The following is a 12,169-nucleotide window of genomic DNA, read 5'->3' on the forward strand; positions in this document are numbered from 1 at the left end:
TGCTAATTCTGATGAAAACTAATTCCAGACATTTACATTCGATCATATTTGTTGAAAATGATGGAAAATATTTTTAAAAATATCAATTTTTCCCAGTAAATGTTTTATTTTAATGACCAGAAGGCACCTAATATAAAACTATTCATAAACTTTGTATGAATGAAATGATACTGGGTGATCAATGAATGAAAATATCTCAGCCAATTAAGGAATTACATAAACATAATGGGATTTTTAATCTATTTGTTGTTCGAAAGTTCAAATTAAATCAATTTTATTCATAGATATTTGGCGTATTAGTCATCGAATTGTCTAGTTTTATTATTTCAGTGGCATCAAACGAATTTCCGTATGATAATCGAGAAATCGGAGACGATTTATTACGCACTTTAAATAAATTACATACCATCGCATTCTGGTTTTACCCATCATGGGACCGAACCTGTCCGGTTATAAAAAAAATCGATTCAGAAATCGCGATAACAATAATAACTCACAGCCGACGGCTATATAATCACGACGAATTATAATATTTATAAGGGTGAATTAATTTCGCGATTCATACAAAATTGATGTGGATTTTAATGGAAGACGACCGGAGTGGCAAAATATTACCAATTCTGTGATTGCAGGAAGTTTTAAAAAAATAACCGAACGAAATTATCGTACCTTTATTTATCCCTATCATTCAATTTCATTGTCGCTACTTTAATTCTGCTTTTCCGCAAGGTGATTCAATTATTTGTATTTTTGTCGACCTTTCCGCCAGATAATAGCAATGTTTATTTAGGTGTTCTTGCGAGATGATTATCATGCCATAATTTTTGATAAATTACTTAATAGATTTCATTCTTCACATTATTAAAATGAAGGTTTCGACATGTATTATTATATATTATTACTAATTCCATATAATAGATACATGTAAGATACATGTATTAAGATACGTGTCTAACAGCAGTATAGTAAAAAAATAATTATAAGTGATTCTTTTTGTCAGGCCAAATTCTCAATACGGAATAGTATTGGAGTATAGAGCGTGGAGCCATTCATCTCAAGAAGGTCAAATATTATTGTATTATATAAATAATTTATTATTTTTTTACCGTAAAATGATTTATTTGTCTAAATAAAATTGTGTCACGCTGTATGATTTTCAATTAAATTTTGCAAAACATAATTTTTTTCGCTAGATTTATACAGGTTATAAATTTTCCATACTCAAATCATATTATATAAAACTGCATATCTATAAATGTTATAAAATTGGAAAGGGTCTTAAAAACAAAACTTGTTATTTTGTTGATAGCTTTTATCTATTAGAAAGTAGACCAAACGCATCTCAATCGTTCATCATTCGACCAGTTTTAAAACAGATGGCCCCTATACATGGCGGCGATATTCAGGATAACAGTTCCATTATATAATACCTCCCTCCTAAAGAAACGGGTAAGTATACTTTTTATATATCCCCTGTTATATGTGCATCGCCCGTATATTCGTCCGCCACATCGTTTTTGAAGATCTTCGAAATTGCACTGTTTTTACCCAAATGTAAATTGCAAGAGTTACTGGACGAAACCCTAACTTAAAGCCTCAAAGAATATTCAGACAGAGTAGCAGTTCAATATCAAACGGAAAAATGAATGGGTTTGTCAAGGAAAACTATTCATATCGATATTACGTATCGAAATTTCGCGGAATATTCGTGGTCATAAAATCTTATTTTGTATTTGTGGGGATCAGCAAGGTGTAGTATATTACGAGCTGCAAAAACCAAATGACATAATTAAAATGAAATTGAATAAATTGAGCGACGAACTATTTAATAAAAAATTGCGAAAACAAAATCGTTTCTTCGATACTGTATTGTCTTGTCGTTAGAAAAAATGGAAAAAGTTATGAAAAATATTTTGATTAATACATATTTTACCAGTTTTTCTTAATAAACAGGCTTCTAAAGTGAAAAAAAAAATAGCCAGAATACATACAAGAACCTAAGTCAAAATGCACTCGAGTTACGACTCTCAAAGACAACAGAATGGCGAATAATCTACTGTATTAAAATTGGAGCTGCAGCGGGCAGCGGGCAGCGGGTCGGCCAGGTCCAATGAAAATAGAGCCTGTCACCGATCTTGACGGCTATTACTGGTCGCTTGGGAATATTTTATTTTATTGGAATTTACTAATTTGTAGCGCATATTACACAAAAACTAGACCTAAAATTCTTTCTTTGAATAAGCCTTAAAAGTGCCAAATTCATGACTCTCAGAGCTCCCGTTTTCCTCAAAAAAGGAGGCATAACTTGCGCTAAGCTGATTAATATATAGACGACATTTCTTTATTATTAATCAACTAGAACTTTAACCATCTGCCCGTGGGCAATAAGAATTTTTTATGATTTGTGCTGTAGATGGCGCGCATGTATGTTTTGAAGGTCGTGGCTTGAGTATGTGATTATATATACATATACATATATGCGAAACTTTTCTCCAGATACCCGTAGTTGTGTTATAGTGTAATGTAAATTCTAAAGCGTATTGCTTGTTAGCTATTGAGACCCCCTCGTATTAACTAACGGTAGACCAAAAATTAAATATTGATGAAAATACCTTCGAAAGTAGAACATAATTAGTAATCTGACACATGACTTTAATTAGCATCTTTGTTCGTTATATCAAGCACGTCTTTATTATTTAGGAACTTTCCATGTGTCACATGTATTTTCGGCATTTCCAAAATTGTACTTATATATTAGGCGAAAAATTATATTTCGGCATATGCAACTGATGTTAAAAAAATTAATAGTAATGAATTTAATCTTGGAAATATTGAGAAACGTGTCTTATTAACGGAGCAACATGATATGGACTATAGTCATGCAGCAGTAAAACTTACCTGCTTCTTTATCCGATAAATGGTCTTTTCTGATCACTTTGTACAACTATTAGCTATAGAGCTCTGTAGTCACCATCTGGTCGGTTTCCAAGATTTCGTTATTTCCTTTATAAAAACCTGTATGGAACTGTTTACCATTTTTAAACCCTCAACGTTTGGTAAGTAGCTATTTAAATGACTCCTAGTAAGCTCTGGTTGTGTTTTTATTATGTCTTTATCCAGCAAAACTTTTAATTCGGCACCTTCAAAGTTTCGTCATTGTCAAAAACCAAAATTGGCAACCTGTCTACGTTTGCAGCAATAATTACACATTTCTCAAGATATAATGTAGGCAGCAAAAATGCCACAAATTGATTACTGCGCTTTAAAAGCAATTTTTCTTGGTGGAATTTATAGGCAATTAGTAAATTTTGCTGTTCTGATACTGAAACAGAATATTGTACCTTATATTTGGAAATCACAAAACTATTTATGTTAAAAATAGAGAGACATAAAAGTATTTAACAGATCAATTGAAAAGTCCCCGGCCTGACACATAAATGGCGCACTAGAATTAAATCCATATGCTTTTAGTTAGCTTTAAACAAGTTTCTAACCTTAAGAGATACGTGTATAAATTTGACAGCTGTCTGACCATTAGTTTGTGAATTATAGCATTTTGAGTGAAGCAGCTTTTGTTAAAAAAAGACAAGTTGATGATTTGGAGTAGTGTTTGAAGATGATCAAGCGTAATAAACCCGAGTTTTTGCATCAATATGTGACAATGGATGAAGCATGGCTCCATCATTTCACTCCGAAGTCCAATCGACAGTCATCTGAGTGGACTACACAGGATAAATCCGCTCAAAAGCGTGGGAAAACGCAACAGTCGGCTGGCAAGTTTATGGCGTCTGTATTTTGGGATGCGCATGGAAAAATTTCCATTGATTACCTTGAAAAAGGAAGCACCATCAACAGTGACTATTACATAGCATTTTTGGACCGCTTGAAGGACGAAATCGCCGAAAAACGGCCGCATTTGAAGAAAAAGACAGTGCTGACAATGCAATGCAAGACAATGCACCGTATCACAAGTCGGTGAAAACGATGGCAAAAATCCATTAATTGGGCTTCGAATTGCTTCATCATCCATCGTATTCTTCCGATCTGGGCCCAGCGATTATTTCCTATTCTCAGATCGCAAAGGAATACTCGCTGGGATGAAATGTTCGTCGAAGATCGCCGAAACTGAGGCCTATTTTGAATCAAAGGACAAACTGTACTACAGAAATGGTATCGAGAAGTTGGAGGGTCGCTATAATCAGTGTATTACCCTTGAAGGGAATTATGTTGAATAAAAGAACTGATTTTGCCAAAAAAAAAATGTGTTTTATTACGGTGGTCCAGGGGAAAAAGCTTAATTTTCATTCCAATGGTCATGCAAACTATAAAAGACAACTTCGTAAATTAACAGATTTTAATAAAATACATAATTTATTTACGAAGAACCTAATAATATGTTAATGCTCCGATACCACTACATTTATTGCAATAAGACTTAGCGGCATATAATTTACCGCAAAAAATTCCACTGCTTTTATGGAAAATTACTTTCTGATAACCTTGTATGGAATGCTATTTTATGCAGTATTAAAATGGAAAATTGCAAATAAGATAGTATTTGCCAGGTTTTCTTTCTTTTATTGTTCGTTATGTTTGCGAGATAAAAAATATTCCTTAAAACACAGATATGATGTTTTTACGAGGGTTCAAGATCAAAAGCAATTATTTATTAAAGTTGTTTTGCTGATGTTTCAAGATATTATATATAAAAGATATTACAATTAGTACATTACAAGATACTCATACAAGATAATCATAAAATATTATTGATATGTTCGCATGAATGAATGTTTGAAGAAACAGGTATGCTAAGAGATATAAGCCTTAAAATGAAGTTGTTAGTGCATTAAGTTCACCTTTTTTAAGCCATATGTAGGAGATAAGGGCTTTTACTATAACAGTGGAGCTAAGGTATTTGCAAAATTCCTGTTGAAAAGAATAAAAGAGAGATAAAAGAGATTATATAAGGAGAAGAAATTGAATACCTACACACCCGCTTGGGTTTATTAGCAAGAATTCAACTATTGACCAGGTGAATAGAAGAATAGATGTAGTAGAACAAGTCTATGAAGCAATCGCAAGCTGACATGGAGAGAGAGATTTCATTATCATGTCAATATGGATTTACTAGAACTCTTGAATAAGTCCAAAACAGAACAAAGTCTAAATAAGAAATGCAGTGAGGTGCATTATATAGAAAAAATGTAACAGGTCAATTGAAAAGTCCGCGGCCTGTCACATAGATGGCGCTACTAGAATTATGAATGTAGGAATGATCGTCGGGTCGGTCAGTCGGTCGAAATGTGTGGCTGCCGCTGCGATTATTTGTCCGAACACTCACAACTATTTTTGGAAGGAATTTGCACGGGAAATGTGGTCGATGGGAGAATTGACAGGATATTAGGTTAGGTAGAGGAAGTACGGTAACGCTGTGGAAGTGGAACTGTTAGAAGGGGGCGGAGAAAAGAAAAAAGAGCGAGACGTCGTCGTGATGGTCTCTTATACACTGGAACTGCATGGTACCAATCCACCGGCTTTGCCAACCTTTGTAGTTGTTGATGGTGAATTAGTGGTGGCCTAAAGGGTCGTGGTAGTCGCCACATGAATGAATGTTTGAAGAAATAGGTACGCAAAGAGATATAAGCCTTAAAATGAAGTTGTTAGTACCTTAAGGTCACATATTTTAAGTCATATATAAGATATATGGGCTCTCACTATAACAGTGGAACCTGATGAATATATATGGATTTCAGGAAAGACCAAAGATGTCCCAACTTACTATTAGTTATTGACGATTTTGCAGAACCAATTTATAATAGTATTAATGCGAACTCAACATGAATTTTCAGACAGCGTACGGTTGAATTAACTGTTTTCAGATGTTGATGGGCGTGAGATAGGAAAGATCGAAAAACGGAGTAAGTTCAAGTTCCAGGTTCGAAAGTCGAAGTAAGGAAAATGGTTACCATATGAATTGATTGAAAATGGCATGTCGAACGGTTCCGTTCCGTGGGTTCATTTCATAAAAAAGAGAAGAGTTTTATGTGACCTCCGGAAAAAATGGATGTCATCTACGTCTCCGCCGATGAAATATTCATAACTATAAAGTATTGCTGCTTGTTTGACGGGATCAGCAAGGTGTAGTGGGTTATTACGAGCTGCTAAAACCGAATGAAACTGAAAAAATTTAATGACGTATTGCTGTAGATAAGACCTCTTGCAATATATAAATATATATATATATATATATATATATATATATATATAAATATATATATATATATATATATATATATATATATATATATATATATGTATATATTTATATATATATAAATATATATATATATATATATATATATATATATATATATATATATATATATATATATAAATGAGACATCTGAAAATCTAGCAATCCGCAATAGCCATAATAATGCGGAGTAATCGGTTACATTATAAGAACAAAACAAAATATATCATAAAAAATTTCCGATGCCATTAACCGTCAAACCAAGATTACGATCAAACATTAGTAAAGCTTAGGCAAACAGTTCCTTTATTACACATTACAGTATCCACATTCCTGTTATTTTTTTAACAAAAAAAGAATAATATTTACATTGCTGATTACGTACATTGTAGCAAGTCGAAATTACAATGGAGGGAGATGTTGAAAGGAATTATCTGATCTTGCCAAAAAATGTATATGTAAAAGATGTAATAATGTTTTTATTAGTAGAGATGATGGGTTTGTTTTTCCCAACCAAATTTGGATCGGCATTTGTTCAAGATCTTATTTCGTCTACTGAAATATCTTAAATATTTTTTCATGTTTGGTTAATTTATGTAAATTAATTTTCTTTTAGTAGATTTATAGATTTATTGTGACTATTAAATAACTAATAAAACCAAATAAAATTTGAACTTATAACTGACGAAAATGTCTATATGACAATTGATAGAGTGAACTGCGATATTTGCGTCAAGTATGGATATTTCCTGCTTGTAATAGTTTATGGCTAAGGGTCTTGGAGAATCTTCAATCGACCTTTTGTAATCTTACAGCTTCAGATGCCACACTTTTGTCTGAATTCCACTTAACTACATTAAGAGATGTTACGAGTGACTGTGGAACGATTACCAATCCAATTCCAATATGTCTTCTTCTCTTGATATGTAACTTGATTCCGGTTAATTGACTAATTTTCAAAAAAAATATCTCCCCGGTATCCCGTACCAATTATGAAAACTTTTAGTTTACTTTAAAACTATGTTATTTTACTCTAAAATAAGGAGCGATTTATTACCGAAGCATAAAGGATAATACCAGCTTAATCCTTTGCTAGTTCCAGAAGTATGGTGATAATCGAACGGGTAAAGATCTAGCCTATAAAGTGGGTGAACCGAAACTTCTCAGCCAATTTCTCTGAGTGTTTGTTGAGTCACTGAAGTTACGAAGACCAATTAATTCTTTAGCTCAACCAACCTCGTACCAGCAACGTATACACTTTAATGTAAATCATTCTAAAAACTGTTATGGTGGGAATTTAGTTCCACAGTAATATAGCAACACGAAATATGTTGGTCTTCCACGATATTTTTAAGAAGTTCAATAGCTTTTTCCAACCATTGTCTCAGCAGAATGATTCCAGAATTATAGAGTCATCACAAGAAACATAGGATGAAATATAGTACGTCTGTTTACGCAATAACTTACTCAGTAAATGAACAATGCTTTCAAATTCGGCATAGTAAGGATTCTTTGAATACGTTATTATTGAACAAAATAAACTAATTTAAAGCTATATAATATTATTAAATATTATTATCATAAAAACGGACGCTGACAATAAATACATAAACAGATCTACAGAGGATTAACAACATAAGATGAACACCTGACAAATACACAATATTTATTTGTCTACATGTCCACACCAAGCCACGTGTTGAGCCTCTATTTATTTGAAACAACTGCAAATGTTCATGGAATAGATTCGTAGAGTTTGTTGTAGTTGTTTCCAACGTAATGTCCCATTTCTGTACCAAGTCCATCAGCCAATTGCTTCAATGATGTTGGACAGGGAAATATATTTCTTACTCTTTGACTGAATGAATGACAAGACTGAATGTTTTCGACTGTATGTATGGGCCCATTGTAATCTTGAAATATGGCTATGTTTGGTATATGCTAGTCATTGGAATTGCACTTGTTGTTTTTTTTGTAATTGCACTTGTAATTGCATATTGTTTATATTATTTTGTCTATCCCCCGTAGATACTGAGATTATATAAGAAACATTTTTTAAATATCTACAGTGATTTCCAAAAAGAGCTGAAGGTACGAAGAAAAAATTAGTCACCAATTAAAGAAAATAATGTGCGATTTATCTTAGTCTATAAAATAAGTGGCCCGTGATAACATCCGTGTTAATGATAATAGCGATAGTGGAAAATTACCTAAAACTTGAATTCCGTAACAATAAAAGGATTTCCGTGTTTGCAGAGGCGATTAAGACAAATTTAACAAGAAACCAGTTTTTTTAATGGTTGATACTCAGTCTGCGTCAGCTAAAACCCCAAAAGAAAAAACATTATATCGACAAAAACATACATTTCCTAGAGTGAATTATTAAAATCCCTGGCTGTGTTTTCCATATTTCGTCGAGGATTTCGTCGGGCCCCCGAGCACGCAAATCCAAGAAAGGATTTATTCTGATTTTCTGAGGTTAATCTCGGCATCTTATACCGCAAAACCCTCCGGGAAATTACACTGTCAAAAATAGAGAAAACGTTAAAATTAGTCGATGGTTATGTTCGTTCGTCTTCCAGCCAAACCGACTATTTCCGTAAACAAAATTACAGTAGCTTCATTGGTAAATTTTGTTTTTGCTGCACCAGTATCACTTTCATTTCTTTTTAATTTAATTTAATTCTCATTGATCACTAAACTGCATGCAAATATTTTTATTTATTTACTGGTATATTATTACCTAGAATTTACCCCTGTAGTAACTTAAAACCAGATACTTACCTAAGAAGACACCTTATATTTAGTATCTAATAAAGTAAAAGTTAGTAGCACTTTTCAGTGTTTTTACCATTGTACTAACTTCACTACACAAATACACAAAATCGTGAGGTTTGGTTTTCTAATCCTAATTCAGTGTTGTCCAAGTGTTGCAACACTTTGTTGTTTATATTGGAGAGGAGCCTTTCCCTCTACCTATAACAATTAAATTCCGAATATGAATTCTATGAATATTATATGAATATTATATGAATCTGGATGCATCCACAATACTTTTCAATCCTTACAGTATAGGATAATAATATTAATCCTGTAGGTTCCATTGAAAACAATAGAACTATCCCACTTATTAGGTAGTTCATTGTAAATCAGGATAAGCAATATAGCAATACACCAACTGATAAAATAATAATAAGATGACTAAAAGACTGATAGTTCTCTTTGGAAGGCGTTTATAAAATTAAACTCGCCAATTCCCAACGAAAATGGAAAGTGACCAAAAAATATATCGAAAAGGCGGAAATAATTCCTGAATAATTGGTAAAAGCTTTCCAGTCACACCCTGCCGAAACATATGATATCTTAACTCACCCAAATAAACAGTAATGAAGCATTTCAGTATTAAAAAGGGGTCAGGTTACGATCCAATAAAAGGCCAAATACAAAAACAGCTATCAAGAAAGAATATAATAAAACTTATACATCTAATTAACGGCACATTGCGACTATAATGAAAAGTGAAACGCATTGGTCTGTTTTTACCCTCAGCGTCGCTATATATCACCGTTCTTTCCGTTAAATAAAATAATATTTTCAATTAAATTTACATTTTTTGTTTTCTTATCCTTTCATATATTTTAACGGATGTACTCGGTAGAATTTCAGGGAGATCATAGGACTGTCTCTTTTGAATTAATTCTATTAACCGGAATCAAATTAATTATCAAGAACAGAAGAGAGGTTGAATTGGCAATCGTTCCGTAGTTACTTGAAAAGTTTCTTGGTATAGTTAAATGGAATTCGTGCAAGAGTATTATAGCTGAAGCTGTAAAGTCACAAAAGGTGGATTGAAGGTGCTGATTACTGCTAATCCGTGGATTCCGGACGCCTGCATCACAGTGCACGGAAAATGGCCATTAAAGGCAAATTTAAGTTGATATTAATTGACATAGGTTACTGGAATTAGCTTGCAGTTCAGCGTGACCGACCAAAAAATTTAAATCGCAGTAGCTCAATTACTTAGCCCTAGGCTACTGGAATATAACTATCGCACACCAAATAACCATTACTGGACTTACCGAAAAGCAATATTACACGCTTTAAACAGCTTCACAGTCGCACACCATATAATCCCAAACGAACAATTCGGTTTCCGTGCCAAACATTCAAGCCTTCATCAAGCTACTCGCGTCGCAGCAAAAATCCACCATGCATTAAGAAAAGTCGAAAATCTGGAGCCATCTTTTTAGACGTTTCCAAAGCTTTCTATCAAGTATGGCACCACGATCTAATATTTAAAGCAAAACAGCTGAATCTACCGAATGACCTAATCTCCCTGATAGATTCATACTTGGGCGGTAGGTCCTTTCAAGTAAGGATCGGTGATGCAGTCTCCTCTCGAAAAAATATTTCAAGGTTTCAAACATTTTCATTTATTTCGCAAAGTGCTCCACTAGCTCCTGCTCTGTTCAACCTTTACATGGCTGATTTCCCACTCCACAAACATTTCCACACAGCATTTTATGTAGATGTTACTGTTTCTTTCCACAACCGGTTCCAGTCCTGATGCTATTCGACACAAACTTCAAGTCCAACTGAACGAGGCGAACGCGTGGTACATATTCTGGCGGCTGCAGGTAAACCCACGTAAAATTCAGGTTATTCTGTTCTATCGCGGAGACGGAGTTCCGTGCCTATCGCCTAAAAATCGATAAAGTCCCTATCCCCTGGCTCCAGAAGGTATCATAACTCGGTCTCCAGTTCGGCCGCAGGTTCCAATATCAGCCCAAATTCACCACGCTATCTGCAAAGGCAATGGCGTGTATAGTCTACTCCTTCCACTCCTCTGCAGAAAAAGTAAACTCCAATCCCCCAGAAAGCGACTCTGTATAAAATGCTAGTCCGTCCAGTATTCCTCTACGGAGCACAGGTGTGATACAGGTATGTTTCTGAGAGACAACTTGAATTACTCCAAGTGTTCCAATCCAAAAAAGTCCGCGCGTTACTCAATATCCCATGGTTTATGAGGAACGTCAACACTCACCTCCAATCAGGCATCCCGTTCATGAAGAGTTTCCCGAACAAGCTCAGTGTAAGGTTCTCCATAGGCGCCTTAGATCACGACAACACCTTGATAAAATCTCTACCCATCCACAAACCTCGGCAGAAAATCAGTTACGACAATCCCAGTCGTAACCCAGGGTCTCTGTCGCCCACAAAACGCTTCACTCTTCCGAACCCGAAGGCGATATCAACAAAGGACCATTTGGTTCTAGCTGGTCATCTTGGAATAAGAACTCTCCTCCAGAACTCCTTGAACCCTGGTAATGCTCTAGAGTTTAATAACCAACATTAAGATAAAATAACATTAGGGGTTTATGGCTAGATGAAAATAAAACGATGGTGGGTACATGATATGACTGATATTTATTGACGTTATATAAATACAGAAACTATAATAGATAAAAGGAGCGGTACGGTTTTAACTGAAGAGACGCTTTGGCAGTCGATGGTGGCACTTCTGAGCCGAACGATGGTCAGTGACTGAATAATCTAAAGTACCCTTCAATAATATCCCAGATCAACGTCTCCGGATTGCCAAATCTTTATTATCACAGCACTGACGTCCTGTGCTGGCACCCCGAATGTGTTCAATATCTGGAAGAATATCTTCAGGGTATTTTGTAGGCCGTTATTCTAAGATGTAAAATTCGACATGCCTCAAGGTCGCTGCATTACTCTATGTTAAATAACAAGTTGTCGTGTGCTTTTCAGTAGTGCTAATAGTAATGATACAAAATAAAAAATCAACCAAATTTTAATGAGTAATGAGTAAAGTTGAAATACATCGAGTAGAGAAAGTTTCATTAATAACATATAATATATATTTTCCATAAATCAAACATGAAGAATGAG

At 34.3% G+C, this 12,169-nt stretch overlaps 1 protein-coding gene across 3 annotated transcripts in view; it reads left to right on the plus strand.

Moving 5' to 3' along the window:
* The window catches only part of LOC143199667 (sodium-coupled monocarboxylate transporter 1), a 156,932-nt gene that overhangs the window by 99,427 nt on the left and 45,336 nt on the right, over positions 1-12,169 (plus strand). The window lies entirely within an intron of this gene.

This window comes from Rhynchophorus ferrugineus, unplaced genomic scaffold (genome assembly GCF_030347505.1).
Source record: "Rhynchophorus ferrugineus isolate W39M unplaced genomic scaffold, kcgeb_rfMv2 rfM7, whole genome shotgun sequence".
NCBI classification, from domain to species: domain Eukaryota; kingdom Metazoa; phylum Arthropoda; class Insecta; order Coleoptera; family Curculionidae; genus Rhynchophorus; species Rhynchophorus ferrugineus.